The 14,277-nt window shown below is 38.3% G+C and overlaps 1 protein-coding gene across 1 annotated transcript in view; it reads left to right on the forward strand.

Annotated features, from left to right (window-relative positions):
- rbm38 (RNA binding motif protein 38) overlaps positions 1 to 14,277 on the forward strand; it is a 32,841-nt gene that overhangs the window by 10,415 nt on the left and 8,149 nt on the right. The gene's annotated exons all lie outside the window — the stretch shown is intronic.

Raw genomic sequence — 14,277 nt, forward strand, 5'->3', positions numbered from 1 at the left:
TCTGGTTATGCAGTTTTCTAGATGGCACTCTTGTGAGCAGCTCAAAAACATTCTTTAATTTTGAGGCAGGTGCCCTGTTGATCTTATTTGATTGTTTTCAAACAGTAGCTGTCTAAGTGGTCTTAATGATTTGTTTATATGATGTTAAATAATTGAAATTTAATTCACTTTATAATGTGGTTTTAAAAACCATGAATGTTTTCCAACCAGCTTTACTGTTACTGGTACACTGTAGTTGGTTGGCCACTCTTATGGCTTCAAGGACCTGGGTTCAAATACTGATCCATACAATGTGGACATTAATATTCCTGAGATTTTGATTATTTTAGTGTGACATTATGATAAAGCATAGGTAGTTAAGCCTTCCTTAATTAAGGAATGCAAATATTCATAAATTGGGTGAGCAGTGGTAGGGCCACACAAAACTGTTATAATCCTACTCTGTACCAAACTTCAAGAGCCTAACATTGGACAAGGCACACGCTCACGCCATGCAGGGTTAGTGTAGTCGCCACTTAACCTCACATGTCTGTCTTCTCTTGTCTTTGATATTATGGGATTAACTGTAGGGCACCTAGTGTGAAACCCATGCAGACATGAGGAGAATATGCTTACTGTATGTTGGCTGGCATTCAAATGCAGACCTTTGGAACAGGGGGGGTGTGTGTGTGGTTGACTTTTTTTAAATTGGCTTGTCACACAAAAGTAATAGTACAGTGCTTTATATAAAACAATTTAAATAAAACTGGTCTCAAAGTTAAAAGTGCCTAGATAGGGATTATGAAGTTACTATCTAAATCAGTGGTTTCCAAACTTTATTTTATCACGGCTCCCTTAAAAATATTTGATCATATGGCGCCTCTCTTCCATTTTATAAAATACTACAAACACAAAAATTTTTAGTACTAAAAAATTTATTAAGATAAACTCTTATACACAAGAAAAAAACGAATAACAATATTTTATTATTGTCGCTTAATGAGATGGATGTGCTTGCCTATTAGCGCAAAGTTTATCAAATCTCGGTGTCATTGATGAGATAGCTACACGAAGCTCCTTTTCTGCAACCAAACGAGCACGATATTTCGATTTTATTGCAGCTAATGCAGAAAATCCTGTTTCGCATAAATAAGATGTTGCGAACGGCAGCAATACTTTTAAAGCTTTATTTGACAAAATATTATATTCACTCTTAATATCTTGCCAAAATTGAATCAGAGATACATTCTGAAATTTTTGTTTTAAAGAAGTATCACAAGATAGTTCAATCAAGTTTTCTTTCTCAATACTTGTTAATTCAAATTCGTCATCTTCTTCGTCGATAAATGGATTCTGTATCCACGCATATTTTGTAAAATCAAGATCATCAAAATAATTCGAAAAATGAATTAACAAACCATCCAAGTGTTCAACAAATAGATTTTTGTTTGCTTCTATATTAACTTGGGCGCATAAATTTAAAAGTGGAAACATGTCGAACCTATTTTTTTCCAAATTTGTCTTCCATATCTCCATTTTTTTAATGAATGCTTTCACTTTATCTTTTTGAATCAATAAATGCATTTGTGGCCCTTGCATCAATTTATTCAAAACACTCAATTTTCCAAAAATTTCCACCAAATAGGTAAGTTTTTAATAATAAAATTATCATCCCTAAACATATTTGCATCCTCATTATGATTTTCTTCGAGAAAAATTGCAATTTCTTCTTTGAGTTCAAGTACCCTCTGAATCACTTTTGCACGAGATAGCCAGCGCACTTCACAATAATACAAAAGTGAGGTGTAAGCAGCTTCCATATCTTCACACAGCTTTGCAAATAACCTAACTTTTAATGGACTGTTTTTTATGTAGTTTACAACTTTCGTTACTTTTGTAAAAACGTAGTTAAGTTCCTCACTCATATTTTTTGATACGAGAGCTGCTCTGTGGAGCATGCAGTGCGTCCAGAGAACATCGGGTGTTTTCCTTTTAATTAGTACTTGAAGGCCAGTTTTGTGTCCTGACATTGACTGTGCACCGTCTGTACAAAACCCAATGCAATTATTCCACAATATGCCGTTCTCATCAAAAAAATTGTCGATTTATATTAAAAATTTCACTGGATGTGGCTTTGCCAGGAATGGGTTTGCAAAATAATATATCTTCAATTATATTATTCTCTTCAACATATCGAACATATGCAATTAAATGTGCGTCTTTAGCTACATCGGTTGCTTCATCTACTTGTAAGGCGAATTTTGAAGTGCGCATCTGAGAAACTAATTGATCGCAAAGATCGTCAGATATATCATCGATTCTTCTGCCAACAGTGTTATCAGCAAGCGGTATTTGTCACAACTGTTTTGCATATGATTCGCCAAACATTGTTTTGACCATATCAATAGCTGCTGGCAAAACTAATGTTTCTCCTATTGTGTGTGGTTTTTTACACTTCGCGATTCTGTAAGATACTAAGTACGATGCTAGTAACGCATTTGATGGAATATGAACTATTTTTTTGAACGTTTGCTTTTGTTTAGTGAACTCATCCAATTTTCTTTGAAAAAATTCTTGGGACTTGCCAACGTATTGAGAATGCATAGTTTCAATGTGGTGTTTTAATTTTCCGGGTCTCATACTATCAGCAGCCAAAACTTTCGAACAAAACAAACACATTGGTTTTTCCACATTATCAGTAATAACACTTGTAAATCCGAACGATAAATAAGACGAATCGTATTTTCTTGTCTTGGGAGTTCTTCCTTCCTGATTCCTACTACTTGTGCCAACATCAGATTCTTCATTATTAGAGGATTTTCTCTTATAACCAGTCAAGAACTTATCCATTTCTCTAAAAATATTAGGATAATTAATTTATTGTTCTTAAAAAAATTAAACTTAATTAAATTACTTACTATTGTGATCAGTGAGTAATTAGGTACGTCAAAATAAAATAAGAAACACAATCTAACACTGCTGAGCTAAACTGAAGTCGATATTGTCTCGATTTTTGGAGAGTTACTGGTCGGCCAAGTTACGTGTCATACCGCTGGTGGTTTATCCTTGCAATGAGTGGATATCGTAGGTAAGAAAGTGAGAAGTCCGACAACGCGTCTGAATATTTACGCAGTAATACGCAGCCGCCAAATCTTTTCGCGTATGCGCATAGACAATACAAGCTCTACGGCCTACGGTGCTGATATATTTCTGAACCGTACTGTTTGCTACGGGGTAAGGGTAGCATCAGCAGCATAGTAGTTAATATGTACCTATATGTTACGTATCGTATTAGCTGCACGTGCACTTTTTTTTTTGTCAATCCTGGCTAATATTCGCGCCTCCCCTTAGACTAGTCCACGCCTCCCTAGGGAGGCGCGCCTCCCAGTTTGGAAAACGCTGATCTAAATAATCCCATCCCCACATACCTACGCACTTGAGTAGGTACTTGTTAGTTTATATTTTCTGTTAAGTACTAGGGGGCTTTGCTCGCCAACCCCCGTTTTTGTTTTTCCAGATACACACGTTTAAGAGTTTTGTTTCTTTGAATTGTTGCTATTTCATTAGTTTCACTTTTATTTCTGAACCTCTGTTAAAACAATATGTGGAATCTTTCGAGTCCCAATGTGCTGAATCTATTAAGTGAGGTCTGTGAGATGTGTTTAATGACTTTGTACCAATCATTCAGGATAGGTTTCTCTGTTTAGAATTTCAGCACAGACAAAACAATCCACATCATCAGCAGTTAATAATGTTTTTTGCAAAGTAACCAATAAATGCATGTGAGGTAAACTCCGTTTTTGAAATTCTCTTGACTTAAACTTCAAAACCGTACAATATTTACATACTTCTAACATATCACCTGTGTCCATATATTCGATCTCTATTCGACATTTCGTTATTTCTCCGAGTAATAATTTCTTTCTTTGTGCTAATGCAATGTTTATTTTCTTTGTTTTGACACTGTCGTTGTTTTCTGCTTTCATATTCTGTATCTTGCTCTGCATGTGTTTCGTGCCTACGTTTTTTTTGAAGCTTTTGAATTCCAGTTTTCATTATCTCTAACCTACTCTATGTGTTTAGCCCCCTTTTTTAACCTCTGTATGACGTTTTACTGTGTTTTCTACTCAGTCATTTATTTCTGACCTCGCTTTATCCTGCTTTTGTTTCAATGACACCTGGTCCGTGGTGATTATATTTTCCCTTTTTTCGAGTAATAATTTCCATTTGTTTGCGATCTTGTGATCTTTACTGTACTGTCAATAATGCATCACTGTAATGTGATTCACCTAAGCTGTATAGTTTGGACGTGTGAGGATGACGTACGTTTAATACGGAGTGTTCGCCCGTGTCACTCTGGGGCCCCCCACTGTTAATACGGAGCTCCTTCCGTACTATTATGCGGTGCATTGTGGACCACTGCGGACTCCGTAGTGTTTCCCGTTTCACTTTGTATCTCGGTCAGTCAAGCTCTTTCTTTTTGGAGCCGTGCCTGCCTGGTTTGCGGCATTTCAGACGCGCGTTGTAGGCGCCTGCGTTCATTAATTATATCCAGGCGGGCTCGTTTTTGTATCTCGGTCACTCGAGCTCTTTCGTTTTGAACCCGTGCCTGCTTTGCCTCCGCAGTTTGAGACGCGTGTTGTAGGCGTCTACGTTCATTATATCTGTCCATGCGGGCTCGTTGTTGTAGCTGTGTTAGTTGTTGAGCTGTTTGGTTTTGGAGCCAAGACAGTTTTGCTTCCGCGGTTTCAGACGCGTGTCCATACTAATCTCGGGTTTGATGTGTGAACCTTTGTGGACTCCGTAGTGTGTCCCGTTTTACTCTGGGGCAGAGCGTTGACTCCTCTTGTTTTACTATGTCTCCTGCGTCCATGGGCATGTACCTGCTTCCATATTACTTCTCTCCTGTTTCACTCTGGGGCGGGGGGGGCTTTGTATGGCGCCTGCGCACTATGTCTCCTGCGTCCACGGGCATGTACCTGCTTCCATATCCGGTTTACCATTCTCGGTTAGTAATATGGATTCTCAATTTCCTTGGCTTTTGTCAAGTGCCAGTCTTGTTCATTTTTGGTTCTTTCTGTCTTTTACTTGATGCTCTTGTCCAAATTGAGGTATGTGACGGATATAGTACTACTACACAATTGATTAAACTTCAGGTACAGTATCTCACAAAGTGAGTACAGTGATCCCTCGCTATATCGCGCTTCGCCTTTCGCGGCTTCACTCTATCGCGGATTTTATATGTAAGCATATTTAAATATATATCGCGGATTTTTTGCTAGTTCGCGGATTTCTGAGGACAATGGGTCTTTTAATTTCTGGTACATGCTTCCTCAGTTGGTTTGCCCAGTTGATTTCATACAAGGGACGCTATTGGCAGATGGCTGAGAAGCTACCCAACTTACTTTTCTTTCTCTCTCTCTCTCTTGTGCTGACTATCTGTGATCCTGACGTAGGGGGTGTGAGCAGGGGGGCTGTTCGCACACCTAGACGACATGGACGCTCGTCTAAAAATGCTGAAAGATTATCTTCACGTTGCTACCTTCTGTGTGCAGCTTTTAAGTATGCTGCACGGTGCTTCGCATACTTAAAAGCTCAAAGGGCACGTATTGATTTTTGACTTTGTTTCTCTCTCTCTCTCTGCTCCTGACGGAGGGGGTGTGAGCTGCCGCCTTCAACAGCTTTGTACCGGCGGTGCTTTGCATACTTAAGCCAAACAGCCCTATTGATTTGTTTGCTTTCCTCTGTTTCCTTTGAAGAGGAAGATATGTTTGCATTCTTTTAATTGTGAGACAGAACTGTCACCTCTGTCTTGTCATGGAGCACAGTTTAAACTTTTGAAAAAGAGACAAATGTTTGTTTGCAGTGTTTGAATAACGTTCCTGTCTCTCTACAACCTCCTGTGTTTCTGCGCAAATCTGTGACCCAAGCATGACAATATAAAAATAACCATATAAACATATGGTTTCTACTTCGCGGATTTTCTTATTTCGCGGGTGGCTCTGGAACGCAACCCCCGCGATGGAGGAGGGATTACTGTACACCCCTCATTTTTGGAAATATTTTATTATATCTTTTCATGGGACAACACTGAAGATACGACACTTTGATACAATGTAAAGTAGTCAGTGTACAGCAGCGTTTTCCAAACTGGGAGGCGCGCCTCCCTAGAGAGGCGTGGACTAGTCTAAGGGGAGGCGCGAATATTAGCCAGGATTGACAAAAAAAAAGTGCACGTGCAGCTAATACGATACGTAACATATAGGTACATATTAACTACTATGCTGCTGATGCTACCCTTACCCCGTAGCAAACAGTACGGTTCAGAAATATATCAGCAACGTAGGCCGTAGAGCTTGTATTGTCTATGCGCATACGCGAAAAGATTTGGCGGCTGCGTATTACTGCGTAAATATTCAGACGCGTTGTCGGACTTCTCACTTTCTTACCTACGATATCCACTCATTGCAAGGATAAACCACCAGCGGTATGACACGTAACTTGGCCGACCAGTAACTCTCCAAAAATCGAGACAATATCGACTTCAGTTTAGCTCAGCAGTGTTAGATTGTGTTTCTTATTTTATTTTGACGTACCTAATTACTCACTGATCACAATAGTAAGTAATTTAATTAAGTTTAATTTTTTTAAGAACAATAAATTAATTATCCTAATATTTTTAGAGAAATGGATAAGTTCTTGACTGGTTATAAGAGAAAATCCTCTAATAATGAAGAATCTGATGTTGGCACAAGTAGTAGGAATCAGGAAGGAAGAACTCCCAAGACAAGAAAATACGATTCGTCTTATTTATCGTTCGGATTTACAAGTGTTATTACTGATAATGTGGAAAAACCAATGTGTTTGTTTTGTTCGAAAGTTTTGGCTGCTGATAGTATGAGACCCGGAAAATTAAAACACCACATTGAAACTATGCATTCTCAATACGTTGGCAAGTCCCAAGAATTTTTTCAAAGAAAATTGGATGAGTTCACTAAACAAAAGCAAACGTTCAAAAAAATAGTTCATATTCCATCAAATGCGTTACTAGCATCGTACTTAGTATCTTACAGAATCGCGAAGTGTAAAAAACCACACACAATAGGAGAAACATTAGTTTTGCCAGCAGCTATTGATATGGTCAAAACAATGTTTGGCGAATCATATGCAAAACAGTTGTGACAAATACCGCTTGCTGATAACACTGTTGGCAGAAGAATCGATGATATATCTGACGATCTTTGTGATCAATTAGTTTCTCAGATGCGCACTTCAAAATTCGCCTTACAAGTAGATGAAGCAACCGATGTAGCTAAAGACGCACATTTAATTGCATATGTTCGATATGTTGAAGAGAATAATATAATTGAAGATATATTATTTTGCAAACCCATTCCTGGCAAAGCCACATCCAGTGAAATTTTTAATATAAATCGACAATTGTTTTGATGAGAACGGCATATTGTGGAATAATTGCATTGGGTTTTGTACAGACGGTGCACAGTCAATGTCAGGACACAAAACTGGCCTTCAAGTACTAATTAAAAGGAAAACACCCGATGTTCTCTGGACGCACTGCATGCTCCACAGAGCAGCTCTCGTATCAAAAAATATGAGTGAGGAACTTAACTACGTTTTTACAAAAGTAACGAAAGTTGTAAACTACATAAAAAACAGTCCATTAAAAGTTAGGTTATTTGCAAAGCTGTGTGAAGATATGGAAGCTGCTTACACCTCACTTTTGTATTATTGTGAAGTGCGCTGGCTATCTCGTGCAAAAGTGATTCAGAGGGTACTTGAACTCAAAGAAGAAATTGCAATTTTTCTCGAAGAAAATTATAATGAGGATGCAAATATGTTTAGGGATGATAATTTTATTATTAAAAACTTACCTATTTGGTGGAAATTTTTGGAAAATTGAGTGTTTTGAATAAATTGATGCAAGGGCCACAAATGCATTTATTGATTCAAAAAGATAAAGTGAAAGCATTCATTAAAAAAATGGAGATATGGAAGACAAATTTGGAAAAAAATAGGTTCGACATGTTTCCACTTTTAAATTTATGCGCCCAAGTTAATATAGAAGCAAACAAAAATCTATTTGTTGAACACTTGGATGGTTTGTTAATTCATTTTTCGAATTATTTTGATGATCTTGATTTTACAAAATATGCGTGGATACAGAATCCATTTATCGACGAAGAAGATGACGAATTTGAATTAACAAGTATTGAGAAAGAAAACTTGATTGAACTATCTTGTGATACTTCTTTAAAACAAAAATTTCAGAATGTATCTCTGATTCAATTTTGGCTAGATATTAAGAGTGAATATAATATTTTGTCAAATAAAGCTTTAAAAGTATTGCTGCCGTTCGCAACATCTTATTTATGCGAAACAGGATTTTCTGCATTAGCTGCAATAAAATCGAAATATCGTGCTCGTTTGGTTGCAGAAAAGGAGCTTCGTGTAGCTATCTCATCAATGACACCGAGATTTGATAAACATTGCGCTAATAGGCAAGCACATCCATCTCATTAAGCGACAATAATAAAATATTGTTATTCGTTTTTTTCTTGTATATAAGAGTTTATCTTAATAAATTATTTAGTACTAAAAATTTTTGTGTTTGTAGTATTTTATAAAATGGAAGAGAGGCGCCATATGATCAAATATTTTTAAGGGAGCCGTGATAAAATAAAGTTTGGAAACCACTGGTGTACAGTTTGTATAACTGTAAATTTGCTGTCCCCTCAGAATAACTAGACACACAGCCATTCATGTCTAAACCGCTGGCAACAAAAGTGAGTACACCCCTAAGTGAAAAATGTACAAATTGCTCCCAAAGCGTCTATTTTGTGTGGCCACCATTATTTTCCAGCACTGCCTTAACTCTCTTGGGCATGGAGTTCACTAGAGCTTCACAGGCTGCCACTGGAATCCTCTTCCACTCCTCCATGACGACATCACGGCATCCGTTTGAGGATGCCCCACAGATGCTCAATAGGGTTTAGGTCTGGAGACATGCTTGGTCAGTCCAGCACCTTTACCCTCAGCTTCTTTAGCAAGGCAGTTGTCGTCTTGGAGGTGTGTTTGGGGTCGTTATGTTGGAATACTGCCCTGCGGCCCAGTTTCCTAAGGGAGGTGATCCTGCTCTGCTTCATTATGTCACAGTACATGTTGGCAGTGATGGTTCCCTCAATGAACTGTAGCTCCCCAGTGCTGGCAGCACTCATGCAGCCCCAAACCATGACACTCCCACCACCATGCTTGACTGTAGGCAAGACACACTTGTCTTTGACACACGCTTGGCACCATCTGAACCAAATAAGTTTATCTTGGTCTCATCAGACCACAGGACATGGTTCCAGTATTCCATGTCTTTAGTCTGCTTGTCTTCAGCAAACTGTTTGCGGGCTTTCTTGTGCATCATCTTTAGAAGAGGGTTCCTTCTGAGACAATCGTGTGCGGCGTATGGTCTGAGCACTGACAGGCTGACCCCACCCCTTCAACCTCTGCAGCAATGCTAGCAGCACTCGTACATCTATTTTCAAAAGACAACGTCTGGATATGACGCTGGGCACATGCACTCAACTTCTTTGGTTGACCATGACGAGACCTGTTCTGAGTGGAGCCTGTCCTGTTTAATCGCTGTATGGTCTTGGCCACCGTGCTGCAGCTCAGTTTCAGGGTGTTGGAAATCTTCTTATAGCCTAGGCCGTCTTTATGTAGAGCAACAATTCTTTTTTTCAGATCCTCCGTGTTCTTTGCCATGAGGTGCCATGATGCTCCCCATTCACACCTGAGACCTTGCAACACTAACAAGTCACATGACACTGGGGAGGGAAATGGAATGGCTAATTGGGCACAATTTGGACATTTTTCACTGAGGGGTGTACTCGCTTTTGTTGCCAACGGTTTAGATATTTAGATATGTGTGTGGAGTTATTTTGAGGGGACAGCAAATTTAGTTAGTTATGCAAACTGTACACTGACTACTTTACATTGTATCAAAGTGTCGTATTTTCAGTGTTGTCCCCTGAAAAGATATAATAAAATATCTCTCTATTATAAAAAAATCCTGGAGAGAAACAGTAGGGCGTCGAGACATGATCTTCACGTTAAGATCACGGAAGACAGTTAAAAGATCCGCGAGGACCTTAAACATGAGACATTGTGCCAAGAGGTTGACCCAGGACCGTCTCGCAATGACATAGAACATGAGATTCTTGCAAGACACGCCCTACTTACAATCAATATCAAATAAGACAACGGGGCGGCAAAATATTCAGTCTTGTGAAGGATTTGAGCACGCACAGATCCAGGGTCTTGGCGCATGTAAAACGTATAAGGACAATAAGTTATAAATGAAACGTCAACGACTAAGCAAAGAAGAAAGCAGCGCGGAGAGAAGAGACTCAAACGTGTTGGAGAGAAAAAAGAGCAAAAAAGAAAAAATAATCTAGGTGCAAATTCAGAAAATAAGGAACGTAATTATCGGCCCATAACAAGTGGAATTGAAACAAAGCACGTCCAATCGGGCTGAGAATTAAAAGACAATGTAAAAGACAAAGTAGAACTTCATAAACGCGTTCACAAACTTTGGCGCTATACACATGCAGAGCAGATTATCAAAGCAGTGGAATTCGAAAGGTTAAATACATTTGCACGATACAAATGTGGAGAAAGTTAAAGAATATGAAAGTAGAAAAATTAGGAAGTATAAAAAAAAAAAAAAAAAAGAAAGTAAAGATCGCAGTAGCGCAAACAAATGGAAATTATTACTTGAAAAAGAAAATACATCACCACGGTCCAGGTGTAATCGGGGGTGGGGGGGGAATTGAAGCAGGACAAAGCAAGGTCAGAAATAAGACCGAGTTGAAAACAAAGTAAAACTTCATAAAGAGGTTACAAAACAAAGGGGCCAAACTCATACAGAGCAGGTTAGAGATAATGAAAACTGGAATTCAAAAGACTCGAAACAAACGTAGGCACGAAACACATGTAGAGCAAGATACGACAAAAAAAAAAAAAAACATCGCATTAGCGCAGAAAAAGAAATTATTACTTGGAGAAATAACGAAAAGGCGAATAGAGATCAAATATATGGACACAAATATTGTAAGTCTTTGAAGTTTAAGTTAGAGAATTTCAGAAACGTGTTTTACCTCACATGCATTTATTCTTTACTTTGCAAAAAAAATTATTAACTGCTGATGATGTAGATCGCTTTTTTCTGTGCTAAAATTCCAAACAGAGAAACCTATCCTGAATTATGGTACAAAGTCATTAAACACATGTCTCACTGACCTCATTTAAAAGGTTCAGCATATTGGGACTCCATAGATTCCAAATATTGTTTTTACATAAGTTCTGAAATAAAAGTGAAACTAATAAAATATCAATTCAAAGAAAAAAAAAAATATCTTTTCTGAAATAAAAGTGAAACTAATAAAATATCAATTCAAAGAAAAAAAAAAATATCTTAAGTGTGTATCCGGAAAACCAAACACGGGGGTTGGTGAGCAAAGCGAGCAGGGGGCAATGCCCCCTAGTTTACAAAAATGTGAGGGGTATACTCACTTTTACGAGGTACTGTATACCATCTAAAATGGAGTCTTAAGAGTTTAATTTAAGAATATGCTTGAAAGAAGTATAATTGGGTTTTCATCAACTATATAGATTACTTCCTATGAATTCTCACACAGTATTTTTTTTCTCTGGTTGTTAATCTTGTGAAATTGTGAGCTACAGTGCTAGTTTAATTTGCTTAAGATGCTAAGGGTTCCCATTTCTGGTTTCCTGTTTTGAGCTGTCATTGTGAAAAGTTCTCCGATGAATTTTACTCTTTTATCACTGGTAAATATAGGCAAAGTTTTATAGTAACACTTGTGTGCTGCATTTCTACAAACTGTTGTTGGTAAGATTCAAACTTGTGATCTAAGACACCCACCTCTTATTCTTTTTCTCCCCTACTTAAGTAATGAGCTAATGTGGGAATATTGTGGTGTTAAACCATCCTACACTTGCATTTCCTCAGAGGAGCTCCTTATACTCCCATTGGCTTTTCTACTCTTAAGGGTAAATGTTTTTTCCCCAGAGAAGGTAGGTATGTGTGTGTGATGTCACTGTTGTAGGGCAGATTAACCTTCAGATTATGTTTAGTTTGGTTTTCAGAAGTAATATTATTTTTGTGAATTGCTGTTATCCCTCTTGGAAATGCATTTGGGGTTGACTGAGTAGTATTTCAGACCTTGCTTTCCTAGCTGCCTCAAACCACCTGATGCCACCTTGCATTTCCCTGGGCGACCCTAAGCAGAGTCTAAAGGGGTTGATGAGTGCAACGCTGATTCTTCATGTAGGGCTGGATTTTAAAACATTTCAGCACAGTTTGTCCTGTGGAACTAAATAATAAATGAGAAGTCTCTTTACAAGTGTAGGAATACGAGGCATTTCTGTGCTGTTCTTTACCAAATCATTGCATTGAAGTTTTTTGATTTAAAAATATCAGTACCCCACTTGAATCATGGGGGAACTATGGTAGATAAATTCAAATTCCAGCGTGCCTAAATGTGGTACAGACTACTAAAATGTTGAAATGTTGATACCTTAAGATTAGGGGAGAGTAAATGCATATTTGGTGAGTAGAATTTGATTAGTATGTTACAAATCTCCATTTACAAAAGCAGAACTTTAAATTTAAGAGATGACTTTTCATAGTATTAAACGTGGTTATTTTAATAATTTGGAAAGTGTTTGATTTTAAAAATAATTGTAATACTTGATAAACTGCAGGATATTACACAATGATTTTTGTAAAGCAAGGTAGTATGTCTTAGGGTGGCATAATCTGCCGTACATTTGCATTTCCTAGCCTTTCCTTTTAGTCAGCAGTTGTTACCTCTTAAGTAGGGATATAAAGGCAGGCACAGGTTGCAAGGATGAAGGTAACAACTGGGGTATGTCATCTGGGTACTCCGGAGTAACAGCCTTAGCTGAAATTTCTAGTTCATAACTGTTGAATTAGAAATCTGCTTACAAATGGCAAAAATGGCTACAATTTGCTAGATCTGTGGAAGTGTAGCTGTATCATTTTTGTTAATGAAGTACTTTGGTCAAGGTGCACAAGTGATCCTGTGAAGGGTGTGTTTTTGTTACTGTAAGATACTTTTCCATGAATCCAGATATAATGCTGCTATTTGTGTGAAAGCTTGTGGCTTTGGCTTATACAGGCTTTTCCAGCTCTGCACCCTTAGGAAGTAGTACTGTTGGTAGCTAGTGAGGAATTGTAAAACAGTTCAAGTTTTTCATGTTCTGTATTTTGGGTGACTGGAGGAAGTGTTAATAACTAGGTTAAGTGTTTTGGAAAGACTGGGGGATAAGGGAGTAGTCAAATGTGTAGACCAGAGATGCATGTACCTTGAATATGTGTGTGTGTATTTATTTATTTGTAGCATAGGAAATTTAAATTCGCTGTCACAAAATGTGTTGGTGGTGGCAGCAACATGGCTTGATAGAATGCTGAGCAGGCCACCTCAGTATACAGACACGGAAGAGGAAATGATTTCTTGGAGTCTGGCACATTTCATGTCTTCTGTTTTTCAGGTGTCTCTTGGGTTATTGTTGGTTGTATATGCTCTGACAGCTGCTGTTGGACTGGGTGGGGCCTGGTCTGACCAGTCATTTATTTAAAAAATAAATAAATACTGCATTTGGTGGGATTATTCACTACTAGAATTTTCCAGTTTCTAGGACACTTTGGTTCAGCAAGGAAAATAATGGCTGATTCTTACAAGGATCTTATGTTGTGTGCTTTTCCCCCAGGCAAGGTATTTCCTGTGAGTATGTGGGCATATAGTCAAGGGCATATGGTTTTCTGCACTTTTAACAACTGAAACTTTACAAATACTGCTGTGTCTGAACTCCATTGCTGACCTGACTGGCTTATGGGGCAACTGTGTAGCCCAACATGTTGTGCCCATTTTTTTTTTTTTTTTTTGCGCAAAGGCCTGAGAATTGACTCTAAAGCAAATAATTGAAAAAAATACATCAGCAAGGAAATGATCTTCTATGACTTGGCCACTGAGGAAAATCTGCACTGGTGTCTATGTTTCTAACATCTTTCTCTTTGGCACTCTTGGTCACATGGACAGGTTGAGAACAACTGATGGCGGTTAGGATAAACCCAGTGTCTCAAAGGGCGGAGGCTTTCCCTAAGATGCAACGATGCCATTCCTCCAGGCTAGGTCCAGTCACCGGCTTTGCAGTGTGCGTGCTGTGGAGTGCTGTGCTATGGTG

The sequence above is a fragment of the Erpetoichthys calabaricus genome, chromosome 10 (assembly GCF_900747795.2).
Source record: "Erpetoichthys calabaricus chromosome 10, fErpCal1.3, whole genome shotgun sequence".
NCBI classification, from domain to species: Eukaryota; Metazoa; Chordata; class Cladistia; order Polypteriformes; family Polypteridae; genus Erpetoichthys; species Erpetoichthys calabaricus.